This window comes from Eulemur rufifrons, chromosome 18 (genome assembly GCF_041146395.1).
Source record: "Eulemur rufifrons isolate Redbay chromosome 18, OSU_ERuf_1, whole genome shotgun sequence".
Classification (NCBI taxonomy): Eukaryota; Metazoa; Chordata; class Mammalia; order Primates; family Lemuridae; genus Eulemur; species Eulemur rufifrons.
The window spans coordinates 48,216,022-48,229,682 of NC_091000.1; the positions used below are offsets into that span (position 1 = coordinate 48,216,022).

Below are 13,661 nucleotides of genomic sequence, written 5' to 3' on the forward strand. Positions count from 1 at the left end.
CCCTTTCTCTTCCTTCTTCCCTGCCCTTCCCCCCCAACTCCTCCTCCCTCCCCGCTTCTTCCCCTCCTCCCGCCTCTCCTTCCTCTCTTTTCCTGGGTGATCATCACCGGATTCCTGCGCCCCCTGGTGGCCGCCGCGCGCCGCTCCCTCTGCTGGGTTCCTGAGAGACAGACTCAAGCTCGCAACTGTAGATAGGCAAGCCGAGAGTTGTGCACAGTGGGAATCCCAGGAACTGAAAAGACGTGTGTGCTGCCCGCAAGAATGTTATAATAGAGTTAGAAGGCCTTATGAATATGTCTGAATTCTGTAGACCATAACCTCAGGAGTGAAATTTTGCACATTTATTTGAATATAAACTGAGCCTTATTTCCATGTCCAGTCCCTTTCCTGCTTAATGGCCGATCCTTCATCTTAGTCAAATCAGGCTACTTCTAAGTCAATGGACTTCGACTTCATCTTGGTCAATTCAGGACTTTATCAATTAATGTTGGGCCTCCCCTTTTCCTCACAATGGTATCTCACTTTGGGTATGAAGTTTTAACAAACTACATCCCTAGCAAATCAGATGCAGCCACAAGGGATGTGGAAGATAGAAATGAGGCAGGGGCTGCATTTCTGCTATTTCAAGTGTTATTTGGTTTCACTGTGTAGTGTTAGCAAAGTCCTTAGTGACCTATCATTGATTTTTAAGAATTGAGAGGCAGGCCGTAAGGCATCTGCTTTGCTGGTGCCGTTGCAGCTGCTGCACGGTTCTGAACCTGGCAGCAAGCAGGGGTTTTCTGATGGTGGTGATGTCCTCGATTGCAGCAGCAGCAGCAGCAGCAGCATTGTAGTACAGTTACAGTGCTGTACCACAGGAGCTTCCTTGGTGGTGCAGTTCTGCAGTGTGGCATTGGAAGTCAGTTCTGAATGCTCATGGTAGAGAGTACTTGTAATAAATCCCTTCCTACTTAAACAACCTAAAATGCATGCTACCCTCTACAACTGAACTCTGACCAACACAGGGGACAACTCCCGTCTGTGTATTGTCGTCAAGGACCCAGATTCTTTCCATCTTAATATTTCACAAGCTTAGCTTGTCAGCTTAGCTCTCTTCATGGTCACAAGAAGGCTCCAGTTGCCACTAGTATTATCCCAGGCATAGTAACATCAAACAGAGGAATTTTGTTTGTTTGTCTGATTTAATTGTTTTGTTAACTGAAATGTCCCTTAATTCTAGAAAAGTGCCCAGTACATAGTATGCCAACAATAAATATTTGGCGAATGAATAAATGAATGGATGGGTTGCTGATCTAGAACCCCAAAAGAGCCTGCTTACTTTTCTGTAATTAAGAAGGATATGGTGGTCTATCCTCTCCCTCAAATGGAAAAAGTGTTTCTTTTAAAGTAAAACACAAGCACACAAAATACAGGTTGAGTTTTTATATGCTAATACTTTTGCTGCTGACAATGTAACCCAAGCTCAGTTAAGAAGGAAAATAAAGGAATACATCATATTTTTATAAGGATACAATGGTGACTATGGAACTCAAGCACAGAGCTTCAGTCATACCTCCATTTAGGGCTGGGAACCTGGACAGAGGCGGTGAGCCAGCAGGCAGATGGATCAGCTAGGACTAGGAGCTACCCTATGCTCAGGCCTTCCATATGCTGTGGCCTTGGGCAACAGTGCATACTGGAAGGCACTGGATCCTTCTGCCTATCCAGACCTGGGCTGCCCCCATAATGAGAAAGAAATTCTGGAGATGCCTCTGACGCTTAGAGAGGAGCAGTTGCCTCTGTCTCTAAGAAAATACCTTCTTCTGGCCCAGGGGTCTGGACCCTTTTTTCCGTAAAGGGCCAGATATTATATAGTTTTGGCTTTGTAAGCCCTCCCTCCAATGTCTTTCATAACTACCCTTGAAGTGTAGCCACAGATAAACAGACATGGCTGTGTCTCAATAAAATCTTCATAAGTGATGAAATTTGAATTTCATATAATTTTGATGTGGCACAGATTATTATTCTCTTTTCATTTATAGTCAACTGTCTAAAAATGTAAAAACAGCTGTGGACACTACAAAAACAGGCCGCTGGCTGGATTTGCCCTACAGGTGTGTTTGCTGACCTCTCATCTACTGTAATGACTATTGGATATTCAAGACCTTTCCTGAGGCCTGGTATTTAAACTCTATAAATATACATATATTTGCAAGTGTTTTGTTCAAATAAGGGAAATCTAGTGAAGGAATTGACCTTTAACCAATTACGGTTTGCCTCTTTGTTAAGGTGTTTACATTTAATACAAACCAACAAAAATCCTACTACCAAACTATGAAACTATCCTCCTATCAAAATATCACTCTTTCATAAGTAAATTACTACTGTTTTTATACCTGGGACATGGTGTGTGTTTTATATACTAATAACTACATCTTAGAAAGGAAAAATTTTTTATTCAATTGAATATTTGTAATTTGTTGTTCCCTGTGATTTTTATGCTATAAACTTAGACACTTCTATAAATACATACAAAATGTAACATCATGTTATACTAGAATTCTTATCATTGTAAACTGCATATTAAAAGGAACTGGTCCAAAGGGCAAACTCTAATGAGAAAACTCATTTATAGATGGATTCAAACATTTTTTAATAGATTTAATACTTTGATCATAACAGGGAGGGGTATTATATCAATCAAGTTGTCTTTTTCAGATTCAGTCCCCATCTTTCCCTTACTCTGCTTTGTATCACAAAAAAAACTACATTTCCCAGGCACTTGTGCCTTCTGGCTTCTGGGTAGGATTAGCCAATGGGAGAACTGACAAAAGATTGGAATGCAGGAGAAACACAGAAGCCAGGATATTTCTCCTTTCTCTCTGCTTCCTGTAGCTTTTCGTGCAATAGCTGCATCCATTCAGGGTTTGAGTTTCTCCCTCTGGAATTCTAGCTCCTGCCGATCATTCCCTGGGGACCACTGTCACCACTCTAGCTTTCTCTTCCTACTGTCCATCCATTCTAAGGGGTGATAATAACTTCTTGCTGTTGCTAATTTCTGGTTTACCCACCTGTGAACCCCTATTCTGGCAGTCAGTTCATTTTGCTGTCTCTGATAATGTCTTATAAATTCAGCCCAGACCATATGCTCCTTGCAGGAAGGTAAAGCCATCTCTAATATGAAATCATACCTCAAATAACAGGTTCCCTGACTGTTTAGCTTAAACTTTAATTTTCTCTTCTGTAAAATGAGGCTACTGACATTGTTAAAGTCCACTGACCAAAGACCTCCAGGAATACACCTATGGTCCAGCAAAGTTAGATTTATTTAACTTGCTGTGGCAAGTGCATGCTAGTGGAATAGTAGGGCATCTAGGTAGGAGGGAGTTGGGAGAAGCTTACTTTCTAAGGAAGGTGTAAGGGAATCGGACACCAGCTCTGGATTGGGTGTTGACAGGAAGTGGGGCAATTCAGTGACTGTGGGTATTCTAGTAATTTCTACCTATGAACAAGGGAACTAAAGTCGGGCTGGGGCTGTCATTGGTAAGAAATCACAATCAATCTATTATGCTGGAAAAGGGAATATTTACTTTTGTTTAGGTTTGTAGAGTGTCCTTATCTCTTTCCTGTTTCATACACAGTTATGGAGTAGTCTTATCTTCATCTTGTTTCACCGAGGTAACAGAGTGGTCTTGTCTTATTATTATTTGTCCTGTAAAGAATTGTGTAGGTTCAATTATCCTAGATTTTAGCTTCCAGCTGCTGGGAAATTTTTCATGTTTTCAACACCAACCTCACAGACTTGTCATGAGAATTGAATATAATTATATGAGAGCATATCAAAATCCAGAGAAATATTTTTGTCACATAGTAAGTGCTTAATACATATTAGTGCTGCGGTTTGGATATGGTTTGTTTGGCCCCACCAAGTCTTGTGTTGAAACTTGATCCCCAACATTGGAGATGGGGCCTGGTGGGAGGTGTTTGGGTCCTAGAAGTGGATGCCTCATGAACGGCTTCATACCATTCTCACTGGAGTAATTGAATTCTCACTCTTACTTGCTACAGAACTGGTGGTTGAAAAGAGCCTGGAACCTCTCCCTTCTCTCCCTCTTGCTTCCTCTCTCACATGTGATCTCTGCACATGCGAGCTCCCCTTCCCCTGCCACCGTGAGTGGAAGCAGCCTGAGGCTCTCGCCAGAAGCAGGTGCTGGCACTATGCTTTTTGTACAGCTTGAAAAACTATGAGCCAAATAAACCTCTTTGCTTTATAAATTACCCAGCCTCAGGTATTCCTTTATAGCAACACAAATGGACTAAGTCAATTAGCTTCTTCTAATTGCCATTACTGTTGAGAGAACTATAGATTAGACCTTGGTGGTATTCCAGAGCCACTTGTACTGGCTCAGAGAATCCAATTATGGACATCTCTTCCCAACTCAACATCCAGTGACTTCAGTGATTCTATAGTTTGAATCAGCTTTGGCAAGAGAATTGGCAAGCACTATATCCCAGGATAGTGTTTTTCCTTAGAGAGTTAGTAAACATTTACTAGCACACTTGCCTGGGAATGAGCAGGAGAGTAAGTAGCCAAATAAAAAATAAATGTGGACTGGTACTTAAGAAAAGTCTTTGCTTTGGAATGAGAGTGGGAAGAAATCTGAAAGTCAAGCTAAAATAAGATTGTACTGCCTGCCACAGTGGCTCATGCCTGTAATCCTAGCACTTTGCAAGGCCTAGGCAGGAGGATTGCTTGAGGCTAGGAGTTTGAGATCAGTCTGGGCAATATAGTGAGACCCCATTTCTATAAAAAAATTAAAAAAAAAAATCAGCTGAGCATGGTAGCTTGTTCCTGTAGTCCCAGCTACTCAGGAAGCTGAGGTGGGAAGATCACTTGAGCCCATGAGTTGGAGGTTACAATGAGCTACGATTGCGGTGCCACTGTAATCCTGCCTAGGTGACAGAGCATGAGCCTGTCTCTTAAAAATAAAAAATAAAAAATCATACCTAGAAAGAAGTCCACATCATTAGAGATTTTTAGTGTAGTATTGCATTTGCAAAAAAGTAGTATATATTTATTTATTTCTGCTCAGCTTGGATTTGTAGGTTGAGGAAGTGAAGTGCATGAGGAATCTTAATTAGTTTACAGAACAATGGTTCATTGTTAAATGAGCTAATAATTTTTAGAATGTTGAAAAAAATCATGAATTTTCTGCCATATGTGTAGCAAGTATGTGTTAATGATTCTATTTACCTTTCACTTGGTGTTTTATGAGAATGCTATGAGATTTAGAGTTTGCATACTAAAACATGGGAAACAAATGAGCAAGGAAAAATAAAGCATTGTATTAGTAATATATTAGTAATACTGGTTACTATAACACAGAAAACTTTAAGTCTCAGTTTTTCAGCTCCATACATTTCTTTTTTCCCCTCAGACAATATCTAATGCAGATTTTCTTTTTGGTTTTCTCGATGGTCACCAAGAGATTATTGAATTGTTCTGGCATCTAGGACCATGGAGTCCTCCACGGGGTCTTCAGCATTTGACTGACAGAAAGAGAAAGAGAAAAAGGAAACTTTGTGGAAAGATTTCCTAGATCAAGTCTCAAAGTTGTGAATTGGTACAGCTAGAACACTTCTTCCCACATTCCATTGTCCAGATCCCAGCCACGTGCATCTAACTGCAAAGGAGGCTAGGAAATGTAGTTTAGCTATGTTTCTGACAGACAAAGAAACAGACTTTGACAAAACTACTATAGCAGCCTCTGCCATAATAATTAACCATGTGTTGTCTCACAGGGGATCCGCAAGAAAAACGAGGCACATATTAAGAATTAGATCTTGGCCAGGCGCGGTGGCTCATGCCTGTAATCCTAGCACTCTGGGAGGCCGAGGTGGGCGGATTGTTTGAGCTCAGGAGTTCGAGACCAGCCTGAGCAAGAGCGAGACCCCACCTCTACTAAAAATACAAAGAAATTATATGGACAGCTAAAAATATATATAGAAAAAAATTAGCCGGGCATGGTGGCGCATGCCTGTAGTCCCAGCTACTCGGGAGGCTGAGACAGGAGGATCGCTTGAGCTCAGGAGTTTGAGGTTGCTGTGAGCTAGGCTGACGCCACGGCACTCACTCTAGCCTGGGCAACAGAGTGAGACTCTGTCTCAAAAAAAAAAAAAAAAAAAAAAAAAAAAAGAATTAGATCTCCTGGAGAGGCCACTATCCCTATGGGCCAATTTCCTGGGGTGTTCTCAGCATCTCAGCAGGAGGCTGTAGCCATGATGTGGTGGTGAGGGGGGTGTGGTAACTAACCACTGGGGGATACTGTGTGGAGGGCAAGCTGACCTCCTGGACAGACCCCTGAAGGAGCTGTGTCTTAGCTTTTAGTTTAGTTACTTTTACTTATTTTTAATAGGTAATATATGAATATATAATCTATATATATATTAGATGCTAACAAGTACTACAGAGAACAATAAAGCAAGGAAAAGAGATAGGGAGAGTCAGAGGTATGCCATTTTGAGAACAGTGGACAAGAAGTTCTTGATGAGAAGGTGACAAAAACTTTAAAGACAAGGGGACATACCATAAAAATATCTGGTGAAAAAGTGGTCCAGGCAGAGGGAATGGCAAATGCAAAGACCCTGAGGTGAGACCAGGCCTGGTGTGTTTGGGAAAATAAAGCAATCCTGCCAACAAAATATCCTTCCATACCAATATAGAAGAGAGAACACAATTTATGACTGAGTAAGCATTTTCAGATTTACATGTGTGTAAGGTAGCACAAAAATGACTACGAAGTCTGGAAAGAATTCACACAAATTTATATAATAAAGTAGAAGAAAGAACAAGTAAAAATTCTCTTATCTCCTTGAGAGACAAGATGACGCAGGAAAGTGATGGGGACCACTTGAAGTCCAAGTGGGGCCTCAGCTTCGCTCAAGAAAATTAAGGGCTGGGCGTGGTGGCTCACGCCTGTAATCCTAGCACTCTGGGATCCCGAGGCGGGCGGATCCTTTGAGCTCAGAAGTTCGAGACCAGCCTGAGCAAGAGTGAGACCGCGTCTGTACAAAAAAAAAAAAAAAAAAAAAAAATAGAAAGAAATTATCTGGACAACTAAAAATATATATAGGCACTCTAGCCCAGGTAACAGAGTGAGACTGTGTCTCAAATAAAAAAAAGAAAGAAAGAAAGAAAGAAAGAATTAAGGAGAGAGCCAACAAACTAATGTGAAAGTGAGATTTATTCAGAAACTATTTATTCAGAGGCAAGTTCTTACAGAACAGAAGCCTCCCCTTGCAGAGGAGGACCATCACACCCCCCCCCCCCCCCCCCGCTCCTTTTGCCCTTCTATTTAAGCAATGGGCTAAATAAGGGGAGAAATATTCATGAGCGGAGCAGTGTTCCTCCACCATCTTGGTTCTAACCGGTTGGAACTTGCCCTGCCTTCATCTTGTTTTATCTGGGCAATTATAATAGAAACTTTGTTTTGATCAGTGAGGCAATGCCCAAAGCAATGTCTAAAGCATTGCCTGCAGCAATGCTGTAACCACAGCAGTACCTGCCAGGTCCCTATCTCAGAATGATACACCTTGTGATTTTTATATACCTCAGGAGGGACTCCTGAATTAATTTCAAGGTATGTGTTTGTAGTTCCAAGGACCTTGCATTGAAAAAAAAAAAAATTAGCCTGGCCTTTTATTGAGCCTATGATGTTTTTACCCTTGCTGAGGCCAATGTGGCTGGAACAGAGTGCGGAAGGGAAGAGGAGTAAGAGATGAGATCACAGACATACAGGATAGGCCTACCAACCTTACCCACAACATGCACACAAAGTCTCATATTTCTGCACCAGGAGAGGAAAAGCACTGTTCCTCTGTGGATCCCTTTTTTAACATCCAGTTTCTCCTCATTTCCGTCTGTCTGCGTTTCTCTTTTAGTTTTTTTTAAATACTTTTTTATTGTAGTGAAATAAATATATAATTTCTCATTTTAGCCATTTCTAAGTATACAATTTGGTGGTATTAAGTACTTTCACATTCTTGTGCATCATCTATTTCCAGAAATTTTTTATCATCCCAAAGTAAATCTCTCTTCCCATTAAACAATAACTCTCCATTCTCCCCTCCTCCTAGCCCCAGTAATCACTTTCTGTCTCTGAATTTGACCCTTCTAGGTACCTCATATAAGTGAAATTATAAAATATTTGTCCTTTTGTGTATAGTTTATTTCATTTAGCATAATGTTTTCAAGATTCATCCATATTGTAGCATGTATCAGAATTTCCTCAAGGCCAGATAATATTCATGTATATACATACGCACACATATTTTGTTTATCCATTCATCAGTCAATGGACATGTAGGTTGTTTCCACCTTTTGGCTATTGTGAACATTGCTGCTATCAACATTGGTATTCAAATAATCTGGTCAAGTCCTGGATTTCAATTATTTTGAGTACATATGTACAAGTGGAATTGCTAGTTCATTTGGTAATTCTATGTTTAATATTTTGAGGAACTACTTTACCATTGTGGAAAATGGTAAAGTAGTCGCACCATTTTATGTTTTCACTAGCAATGTACAAGTTGTTCTAATTTCTCCATAGTCTCACTTATATTTGTTATTTTCTGATTTTTTTAATATAATAGCCATCTTAATGGATGTAAATCTCTTAATTAAGCCTTAAACACACATAACTACACTTGACCTCTGTTTCCGCCCCGAACACAAATCTATGTTGGTGCTGCAGAGTCAGGCTGGAAATTGGTTCACCCACCAGAATGGAGCAGACACCTTCTTGCAAAGGACAGGCCCATTGGTGGAATCAGGATAGAGCCCAGCTGAGAAGGGAGACTTTATTCAGAGGAAGTGGTAGCAAACAAGTGTCTGTATTCAGTGAGAAGTCAGGAGATGATCCCAAACAGATTTCAACATCTGTCTTGTCAAAGTGGGCCTGGAGATCTCAGTGATGATGTATGACAGGAACAAAGATATTTGGAGACCCAGACAAGTGACTGATATAGGAATCTGTCAGCAGGTGGTTCTAGGAGTGTGGTGGTAGGCAGGAGGCAGTCTGTAGGAGGAGCCTCACAAAACACAAACTGCTTATTCCTTGAGTCCCTTTCCTTAGATCTTCAGAAATGTATCCAAGTTTCTGGAATAAGCACTGGATAGAGACAGGAACACAGTCACAAAGACAAAGCCAGCTATTAAAACTCAAAGACCCAGAATTTGGGAGATTTGAAAATTCTCTTGCCTGAGCCCCAGATTGGAATAAGGTATCTAATACAACCAAGTCTGCAGGGCTTAGGCTCATGGTCTCCAGCTCTGGAAAGTAACGGGCTTTGAAACAAGGTATGCAGTGAGAGAAGCAATTTCAATATCAAGGTGCTCCAGATGCTTGTCACTGAGACTGAGTAACAACTCAATGTTAAAAATTTTATCCAGACTTGCTTCTGTTATTAGAAATAATTCATTATAAACAACCTGAGAGAAATCAGCAGTGCTGTGAATTACCGTTAAATATGGACTAAAACAAGTGAATAATGAAACTTCTATGAGTTCAAGTGTTTCACTGAGTTTTTTCATTCCAGTTGCTGATTGGAATTGGTGTTCATTTCCAGCTTCCTTCACAGCCTTATGTTGCCAATGCCCTCTCCGATTTTAGCTGCAACCTGGGATGATGCCCATTTTAACTTTTTTTTTTCTTATTAAAGAAAAAGAATAATTTTAACATCTGAAATGAGCAAATTTATTTAATTCTGTTTCATAACACCAAACTAAATTTATGCAAGAGGGCTAACAATTGACAAATGTAAGTCTTACCACAATCTTTGCTGAATGAGGCTGGTGGTGGACATATGAATTGAAGAATTTTAGTGCACTTTATAGTGATGGAAATTATACTAACATTTACTGAGAGCTCATTATATGCCAGGCATCATTTTAAGCATATATAAACTTAGTGCACATTACTTAAATAAAATCACAAGAATGTTATGAGAGGTTATCCCCATTTTACATATGAGAAAAATAGACATTTCAACAGCAGATCGCACTAGATTGTCTCGACCCACCAAATCTGCAGGCTCCTTTCTTTCTGGAAGCAGCTACAGATCCTCCTAAATCCTTGATAATTTATTTTCTGAAAGCTGGGTTCATCTCACCACCCAATGCCTCCGACTTTCAACACATTCCTTACTGAAGCCCCCTAATCTTTTTCCATGACTCCACAGAATGACTACCTTCACTTGTTAACAGACGAATAACAGCATATAACCTACCAAAACTACTCTGCTGTCTACAGGGTCAAACACAAATTCCTTCTATTCAGTATTTATGATCCTTTACAACTTCCAGCTGGAACCCAGGGCTCTGGACAGATTTTTCAGGATTAAGAAAAGGAAACCTTAATTTGAGAGAAAGATGAATCTGTTTTCAGGAGTGGGTCACTTTTCAGAATATCTTTTCCTAGGAGTTCAAAGAGGCCTCTTTACTATTAGGGGAGATGGTCTGTGTGTAAATGTCAGATTCCCAGGAAAACCCCGCTGACATTAAAATTCAGATCTCTAGTCACCTAGGCAGGCTCTTTAAGCAGCCAAAGCATAGTGTCAGAATAACCCACTCGCCCCCAAAGACAAGATTTCTTGTTCTTTTTTGGGCTAGTTTCAGACCCAGTAATCTAATTGCCTTTTGAATTCATTTCACTGAAACACTAGTTAGGATCGGCAGTCAACTTTGGAAAGGAGTTCAAAATTCACCCTGGCTAGCGTCTATTACTGAGGAGGAGTAGGGGAAGGGAAGACGCTCATTATTTACTCTCAGCCACTTCCTCTACACAACCCCACTCCGAAGGGACCAACTTTTAACAGAATGTATTTCTAAAAAGACAAAAAAACAACAAAACGCCCAAAACTTCTATTTTTGGACTATATGGAGAAAACTAGGCAGGAAAAGGAATGAAACATGCGTATGAAGAGGTGAAAATGGAGTAATTCGGAGGTTGAGAAAAGTAGAATGATTGGATGGACAGCGGCTTTATTCAGAAAGCAGCAGCCAGGTATAATTTGGTGCCCGGTTGCCTGGTCCTAAGCAAGTACCGAAAAATCCTTTTTATAGATCAGAGTAATAAGTAAGTCAAGAATGGGCTCAGAGGGGCCTCGTGGCGCAACGGTAGCGCGTCTGACTCCAGATCAGAAGGTTGCGTGTTCAAATCACGTCGGGGTCACTTGTTTTTAGCCCACTGATGTGGATAACGATGAGGCGGGGAGTTCCGTATCTATGAAATGTTGTGAAGGAGGGACCTTTCCTCCTTCTCCCAGGCTTGTATGGTCAGTTACTTTAGTCTCTTCAAAATGCCCCATTTTTTTTTTTTTTTAATTAACTAGGGAGGTATACATAGGAATATACTATTGTATTTTTGGATTATTCTTAGGCCCATAGAGACATTTTCATTCTTTTTTTTTTAGCAAACATTCTGAATTACACTGTTTACCAATTCATCCCTATTCTAAGCCTTCCTAGACTTCTGTCCACTCTCATTTCTGTGCTCTTGGCCCCCTCTCTCTATCCACATCTCTCTTTCCAACCTTCAGGAGCTTAACAGATCTTCGCAGAGACCTAGTTCACTTGCTTCATAGCTGGATCAGTTTTCCAAGGTAGAGGGGTTCCACAGCACATCGCTGGATCTCTGCAATTCCCCAACCCTTGCAAATCATGGAAGGAGTTAATTGATTTCAGAGGAAGAAAACCTGAACGCGGTTACTTTGCCAAATGGAGACTATGGGGAATGAACCTTACATCAGAGAAGGTTAATCCTCTGGGCTAAACAATCCGTGAACCCCCGTAAGGTTATGTATTAGTACATTACAGCATGGAAAAAAAGGTAAACTACATTCATTTCTTCTGAAGAGTTTCTATTATTTTGTAAAACTTGTAATGACTTTAAAACATGACATTTGGAATAGCAGATGTTTTGTCATATATTTACTGTACATATTCACACAATACACAGTGACAGACGTTATATCTAATCATACATTTGTGCTTTAGAGAAGTATACCTAAAATAATCTTTTTCTATTTCTCATGAATCTATTTCTTAGTAGTTAGTCTAGGCCCATGACCATTGTATTATAAAAGATAGATTATTACTCTGGAGGGAAAAGAGGAGACATGCAGTTCTGCAATTTGGAAAACTGACAAACTAAAAGAGATGAATAATAAGTAGGAAGCCTTTATTACCTTTGGCAGAGTGGTGCAGTGGAAGTGTGCTGGGCCCACAACCCAGAGGCCAATGGATCAAAATCGTCCTCTGCTACCCAGGTTGGACTTTTCCTCCTCCCCTCCTTTCTTCCAAAATAGATCTTTCCGCATATAAGGAGGAAACTATACCAGTTTCCATAGATACCGTAGAAGAACTTCTTTTGATTTATACTTCTGTCAGAGATCTATATCTCTGGGGGCAATACATTACTATCCAAAAATAAACAGTAACAAAAACAACAGCTTAGCTTTTATTGTTTGAGCATTTACTAGGTGCCATGCACTATTCCAATTGCTTTCCAAGTTCTAAATCATTTATTCTCCGCACCTCTATGAAGTAAATACTTGCTATTACTCTCACCTTACGAAGGAGACTACTGGAGTTTGCAGAGTTTAAATAACTTGCCCAAGGTCATGCATGCTAGTAAACAGCAGAACTGGAGATAATACTCTAAACCTCTCTGCATGATTATGTTGGTGGAAAAGAGGCCAAACTCTGTAAAATAATTTCAAAGAGATTTATTCTGAACCAAATTTGAGGACCATGACCCAGAGACACGCCCGAGAAGCCTTGAGCAAGTGGATGGGCTATGGTTGAGTTACAGTTTGGTTTTATACATTTCAGGGAGACACGGGTTACAGGTAAAGTCATGAATCAATACATGGAAGCCATACATTGGTTTTGCCTGAAAAGGTGGACCATTTCGAAGCAGGGCCTTACAGGTATGGATGAATTTAAAGATTCTTTGACTTGTAATTGGTTAAAGACATGAAGCTTTGTCTAAAGGCTTGGAATGTTTTAAGATAAGGAGGTCTGTTGATCAGAGACAAGCCACTGGATATATCATATATTTGTTGTGTAAATTGAGGACTTGCAGGTTTGTCTTGCATACCGTTAGGCCTGTTAATGGGTTACAAAGGATGTCTCCAAGAAGGGAGGGGGCATGATGAGACATGTCTGACCTCCCTCCTCATGGCAGACAATTTAGTTTTAGGATATCCCCTTGGCCAAGAGGAGGTCCATTCAGTCAGCTGGTGGGAGGAGGGGGAGTGGTGGGAGTTGGGGAGCCTTAAGATTTTATTTTAGTTCACAATTATAAACACTAACATTTGCAGCGAATTTGGAATTATTTTCCTATTTGGGGACCAGAGATAGACATGAATTATTATAACCACATTGACATGGCCCCACACTTATGGCCACTTCTATGATCAAAGCATGCACTGATTTATTCCCTTATTAGTCCCCCAATTTTCTTTATTCTGTTTCACTAGTTATTCATTCACTTATTCAAGTTAAAAAAAATTTGCTTGCCAGTCTCTGCCAAAACTACAGCAGTTAAAAAAGCAGGAAGAAAGAAAATCCTGTCCTCATGACATTTACATTGTAGTGGGGAAACCACAGTAAACAAACT

The 13,661-nt window shown here is 40.3% G+C and overlaps 1 protein-coding gene and 1 non-coding gene across 2 annotated transcripts in view; one reads left to right on the forward strand and one right to left on the reverse strand.

Annotated features, from left to right (window-relative positions):
* LOC138398757 (butyrophilin subfamily 2 member A2-like) overlaps positions 1–13,661 on the reverse strand; it is a 62,748-nt gene that overhangs the window by 47,569 nt on the left and 1,518 nt on the right.
* TRNAW-CCA (transfer RNA tryptophan (anticodon CCA)) lies at positions 11,139–11,210 on the forward strand. Its single transcript has one exon. It is a non-coding gene; the product is annotated as a tRNA-Trp (tRNA).